The sequence below is a fragment of the Otolemur garnettii genome, unplaced genomic scaffold (genome assembly GCF_000181295.1).
Source record: "Otolemur garnettii isolate 467f Iridium unplaced genomic scaffold, OtoGar3 scaffold00102, whole genome shotgun sequence".
Classification (NCBI taxonomy): Eukaryota; Metazoa; Chordata; class Mammalia; order Primates; family Galagidae; genus Otolemur; species Otolemur garnettii.
In genome coordinates this window covers 2025992-2032905 of record NW_003852497.1, presented here as the reverse complement: position 1 = coordinate 2032905, position 6914 = coordinate 2025992, and positions in this window count along the sequence as shown.

Sequence of the window (6914 nt, the reverse complement as noted above, 5' to 3'; positions counted from 1 at the left end):
AGCCTCTGTGCCTCGGGGCATTCCTCCCCCTGTGTCTCCTCCTGTCATCTCCCCTCTATGCACCTCTGTGTCTACATCCAAATGTCCCCATTTTGTAAAACACGGTTGAATGGGACAGGGCCACCTCAGCAGCCTCATTCAACTTGACTATCTCTGCAAAGACACTGTTCCCACATTCCGAGGTATGGGGTGGGGGATGGATAGGACTTCAATATGTACTTTTTTGGGGAATGCAACTCAACCTATAACAATACTCTAGCCAAAGGGGAACCAGAGAGCTCCTGAGCTGCAGAGGGGGTCCCCAAGAGCCCTGTCCTGTGCGAGTGCACCATGCTGGGTGGAAACCAACTGATCCCCTGGGATTCTGGCCAGACAGAGGATGTCAATTAGATTAACTAGCTAGACAACTATTATCTTTCTTTTTTTTTTTTTTATATAAGCTGATGGGACTCCTGCCTCACCTATCCTGACTTTATTCATGCCTTCAAAACAACACTTAAAACTGCAATGCTATGGAAAACCACGCCAAGTTCACCTTCACTGTTTGCACTCCGATCATCCCAGCATCTCCTTTTGTGTGTGTGGACGGCGTGACTGACAACATCCACACACACCTCCCCGTGGCTGTGCGTAGGGATGTATCTCCCTCCTCATTCTAAATGGAATTCGGAGGCATTGCATGCATACACCTGTGCAAGAATAATTACAAATTGGCTGGCATGTTCCTTTGGTAACATGAATAACGATGGTGATGGTAACAATGGCTTTTGTTCAGTGTTTAAAATATGCCAGACACTCGGCCATGGACTTTATGTACACAACAATCTGGAGAAGCAGGAATTAGTATTCACCTTTTTTATTTATCTGGAAAAACAGATAAATACATGGATGGTTGGAGAGTTCGTGTGACCTGTCCAGCATGACACCGATAGCCTGTGAAAGATGGGGTTGGATGCCATGAGGCCCACTACAGGCTAAGACTTTTAATCACTTTGCCCCACCTGTGCCTTATCCAACGTGGCACCATAGACACCTACAGCCAAAGGAGACACGTGGGATAGTTTGATCCAGCAATTTCGTTTTATTTAAGCGAACACTGAGCCACCAGGGGGTTGATTGTGGGTCCAGTGACTCAATTATTGGCAAAGCTAGGATGGAATCCAATCACCTACCTCCAAACCGAGTGTTTTTCTGTTTCAACTCTGGCCCTCCTGGGCTGTATCCGGCAGAAATGTCCTGATTCTTTCCCACACAGGTGACTTCTGGTTCCTGCACTTGATACAGGTTCCTCCTATTTCTAGATGGTGCTGATCATGCAAACTAGAATCAGAGAGAGAGGTGGGAGCGTGCTAGAGTCTGGGCTAGGGTCACTGTCTTTCTGGAAAGTTGAACCAAGATCCTTCAAAGAGTTGAAACAAAAATTATTACAGTTCATGAAAGATTCAGCAGGAGCTCACCTGAGAACCCAATTAAGCAGAACAAGCCTGCCCTCAGCCCTGGAGGTCGTCATGGGCCTCCTGAGCTTGCTTTGTGCCACTGTCTCCAGCTCAATGCAGCTTTCAGCTTCAAGTGTGGGCTAAGTTGATATTTTTGACTGACAAAAGCAATTAAAAACATAATATGCGTTCCTTGCAAACCTTGTTATTATTGTGAAGGTGTTTCACATATGTAAGGCAGTTTTAACAATCCTTTTGATTAGTCATTCACGCAAGTATTTGAATAAACATTTCAAATCAAGTCAAAATAATCACAGAGGATAACAGCCCTGACGGTGTTGCTTAGAGAAACTGCCGTGGCAGTGCGTCTTTTCTTTTTTTCTTCTGGAACTGAGTAAATAAATGTAACCCACTTTGTCTACTTTTCGTTTTCCAAATGCAAAATAACTGGATGTTTTTTCTTTTGGCAACTGGACACTTTCTAATCAGCTATAGCGGGAAGGCTGGATCCAACTCCTTCAACCTACGTGGCTTCACCAAGTGAAAGCGAAATTTCTGCAACAATAAGGATGAAAAACAACCGTTTTCAAGGAGCTCCTGTTCACTAACCAAACCCGCAGAAAGTGGGTGAAAGCGCAGTGGAACTTGTAGACATTTCTGCAGACGACTCACCAGAGAGCTGCCTTTGCTCTCACGCCCAGTAACACCCCTCTCTCCAGAGTATTTGGTTTTTATTTGTTCTGAGATGGGGTCTTGCTCTGCTGCCCCAGCTAAAGAACAGTGAGGTCATCATCGTTCCTTGCAACCCCAAACTCCACGGCCCAAACAATCCTGCCTTTTGGGGAGCTGCCACCACACCCAGCTAATTTTTCTATTTTCTTAGTAGACAGGTCTCACCCTTGCTCGGGCTGGTCTCAAACTTCTGAACCCAACCTGTCCTCCCACCTCAGCCTCCTAGAGAGCTGGGATTACAGGTGTGGGCCACTGTTGCATATTCTTATCAGTAATTACCATTAATGTCCCCACACTCAGCAGATGGCCTGGTACTGATTAACTATGGGATCCTCTTGAAGTACTTGACACCACCACTCACCCCACCCTTCTGAAACGTCTTTTCTTGCCCTCTGGAGCACCAGCCCTCCCGGGGTCTCCCTCCTGCCCCCACCTGGTCCTGTCTGCCTTTTCTGTCTGTACTTCTTTCCCCCCCACGCCTTCAGCACCAAGGAATCTCCTGTTTCTCTCATTCCACTCTCCCCTGGGAGAGAGCGTCAGCCCCCAGATGTCCTGCAAACACTGTCCAGCAAACACCGTCCAGCGCTGCCTCACCAGTCTGAGATTCTGCCTCCTGACTGCCACTCCAGGCGGTCTTTCCCACCACCACCAAAATCATCCGTCTGCAAAACAGAGGCCATCAATTCACTTCTTTAAATGAGTCAAATGTCTCCATCACCTGCAGAGAATTCAGAGTCCTCAGAACACTGAGTGAGGACCCCACACCTGGCCTCTCTCGGCTTCCCCGCACCACCCCTCTGTCCACCCTCCCCACCATGCAGGTCCCTGCAGCCTGTGACCACGTCACCCCTCCCTGTCTTCACGGCCTTCCCCTGATGGTGAAAATCTTTGATCCAGGCCTCCTTTCCTTCCCACGCCCCCTTGCTGACTCCCACTGGCCTTGCAAGGATGCAGTTCCAACATTGGCCTCTAAGAGGCCTTCTCTGACCACCACCGGCCACTGAACGCAGTGGTTCTGGTCGCGCCTCTGCTTATTTTCTGAGCTTCCCATCAGACGACATGGCTGCACGTCGGTCCTTACACACTTTATGATACTTGCATTTCTCCACCTGACCACACACATCCCTATGACACAAAGTATCATACAGCCAGATTTTGAAAATATTGGACAAATAAATGAGGCTGTGAAGCAGGAATTCAGATGCAGGTAAGCCCAAATGCATGATGTTTTTTCCATGACAATATATGGCTCCCCCAACAAGAATGGAGACAGAGTGTCCACTGACCGGCCAGCTCTGGGAGACAGGTCATGCCCATCTATTTTCCACTTTTAATGGCTATCCTGACATTTCCTATGGTGTAATTGCAGCAATGTAAGATCCTGGATCTACCCACAAGTAGCACGTTCTTTGAACATAAACTCTTTTTCATAAAACTTTTTCTCCACCTGAGTGTCACCGGTTAGGACCAGCGTGCCATCAAATTCCCTTTTTCGGCTTGACTGCTTCCTTCATCCCAATAGCTTTGGGAGGGTTGAGACATGTTGCAGTAAGTGTGAATATGGACCCAGAGGCAAACGGTTTGAAGGCTGTCTTCCACCTACTCAGCTTCATTTAATTTCCATTTCTCTGGTAAAAATGTTGAAATATCAGAGAACTCTCTGGTGTTGGCAAGAAACCAAAGAAATAATCCAGCCTAAAATTCCGGTCTTAGGCAACAGCAAATATGTCAAATCACCAGGCAGGCTGGTGAAGACTCCGCCGACTGAACAGTCCACAACTTCCTTTGGAAGAACTCCTCAGCGTCCTATCAGACATCTAAAAAGGAATGTAGACTATTCAGGAACAAGAAGCTTCTGAAAAGGATGTGCCTTGTTCTTCAAGAGACATCTTTAGAGGCAACAGGGGGTGGTGGAGCGGCTTTCCATGCATGGCGGGAGTGATTCTCTGTCTTCCAGGTAATCGACTCTCAGACGAGAAGGGGGGAAATGGTAATCTCTAACCTAGATGAATTTTCTGAGAAGTGGCCTCTAAATTGTCAGAGACAGAGGAAATAAAAGCACAAGCATTGGATATTTTGACACATTGGTAGAATTGAGGAAACAATACACATGTATTTCCCATGTTTAACTAGTTAGTCAAGAATAGTTTTGTACAACATTGATACATTTTGAATCCTGTGATTCTTACCATCCAGATGAGTGACTTTTTCTCATCTTCTTTTGGGTAGCTGGGTCTTGTCTTACGTAAGCCCAAGTTACATCTTCCGTAGAGAAGGACAAACACTTTGGAGAGACCTACCAAGTAGATGTTCAGCAGCAGCAACCACCAAAACAATCAAATGGAGCATCCCCGGAATCACTTCCCTCCTCTCCTCTCCTCTCTTTTCCTCTCTCCTTCCACTCAACAAGCCAAGATTCACGTCATCTTTAAAAAAATACAGAGGTCTAGGAAATCTTTTATTTGAACTTAGAAATAAAGATATGGCTTGAGTTTGGAATTAGAACCAAACAAAAAGGAGAAGTTAAAATATATATATTGACTTAGTCCATCCAGGAGGCCCTATGACGAGAATGTTTACATTTTCTTATTTAACCACCTATGTCACAGGTGTCATTTTCCCACAGACGTGAAAAGTGAAGCCAACAGGACTATTGCCTGATAATACACAATTAATAAAGGGGGAAACCTAGATTTTTAACCCAGATTTAGCTTCCAGATTATCTAAACTACTCCTTCACTATTCTCTCTCCCAAGATAAAAATAATTTTTTAAAGATAGTAACTATTTTTTAAAAATTTTGATAAATGTGGTTAATTTTGACAGAAGCCCTAATATGTAAACATATAAGACCAGAAATTTATCGACAGGATGCACAGAACTCTCTAGAGCTATCCTTACTCAGTGCTGTAGTCCTGGCTACACTCTAAGTAACTTCTTTGTAAATTGTGGGGTATCGGCCCTGATTTCTTCCTGGTCCTTACCCATCCCGGGGCCAGGCATCGCGAGGCATTCATTCTCTAGAGACGGGAACAGGAGCAGAAGATCAGCTTTTGCTGGTCAACCCTTATTTGTAAGCAGCTTTTTCTAAACAAGCGAGGTGACAGCCATTCAACTGCTGCCTAACAGGATTCAGAATTGTGATGGGAGTCCATTAATATTGGCCTAAAATCAGCTGGAAAGTAAGTCAATTGTCCTTGCGTGATCTAAGTGGGCTAGGCAGTTGACTTGAAATTTCAGCACACTGCTTCCTGACAGCAGAGGGCGCCACATGGCCCCGAGGACCAGCCAGGCTGGAGGAAGGAGTCTGTGCAGTCTGTGCTCAGTAGTCCTGACATCAGCAACTGCTGTTCCAGCTATACCGACTGCCCTTAAGAAGAAGCTGCGTCATTTAGTTTAATTCTCCATTCTCTCCCTGCACAGCACAGAACACTTTGAAATATGAAACAAAATGTGTTAAGGTTTGACATAATTAAATATGCAGTGGTCTGTTCATTTGAACATTTTATTCCCTGTGGGGAAACCATTGTAAGGAAGAGAGAAATTCTGAAAGCATTTTCATGACCCAGTGGCTTTCACTGCCAACCCACCCTCAGTCCAATCCTGCAATTTTATCGGGGATCTGTTTACCACCTGGGGGCGGGGAAGGAGGGGACGATAGCACCTGTGCTGAAATTTAGGAGGCAGGAACAATTGATAAGGAAGAAAATGTGAAAGAAAATTGCATCATAGTTTTGTAGGCTGTTCTATTCAATTTCTCAGAGGAAAAAAAAATTGCTCTGAGACTGGCTATGATTCAGTTCAGCTATTTCCTGATACACTTCTGGGTTTAGTTTATGTAATAACACTCCATCTCCATAGCGTGTCCTTTGTTTAAGAACCTCAGAGCACTTTTAACAGCATCATCTCTTTCATCCTCCCATTGTCCCCAGGAAGGAGTAGTAGGCATGGGGGGCTTCATCTGTCTTTATACCAGAGCCCCAAGGCCCCACTCAGGGCTCCATCCACCAGCCTGTGCGGCCTCTCATTCAAAGCCACAATTGGCCTAACCCCTTGTTTCTTAGCTCTCTGCACCTGTGTCACACTGACCAGGGAATCTCATGCTTCCCAGAGGGGAGAACATTTATAAAAATCAGATGCATGGCAGGCCAAGTTTCATTTCAGAAAGGTGATTGAATACCTAGGGTATTCCAGACACCACTCTAGGTGATACCGGAAAAGTGGCGCCCCAGCCAGCTCAGCCGAGCAGGGCCTAGGGGACCTGCCACCTCTGTCTTGGTGGCAGCAGCCAGCAAAGGAACCGGCAAGCTGGAGCAAGCGGTGGAGCCTCCCTCCCCCACCAGAGGCTCCAGTAGAGCTGCGCTGCAGGACCTGCCGCCTCTGCCTTGGCAGCAGCTGGCACAGAAACCAGCAGGCTGGAGCCAAAGGCGGAGCTTTCCTCTCCCACCAGAGGCTCCAGTAACAAAGAAGACCAGCGGATCAGGGGGAAAAGGTTGGTGATTCCTCCAGTGCATCCCTGATTGGTCCATTTTCAATCCTGCTCCTGACTGGTCTATTTTATAGACCAATCAGCTAAGCTCTCAGCTCATTGGACAACTGCCCCTATATAAACCCCTGAGCAGAGAGCCTAGGAGCAGATGGCCACAGACCTTCAAGGAAGATGAAGCAGAAGAACAAGATTTCAGCAAGCTGTTGCAGAACTTCAAGGAAGAAAGAGCTAGAGCTGTAACCCTTCTACTGCTGATCC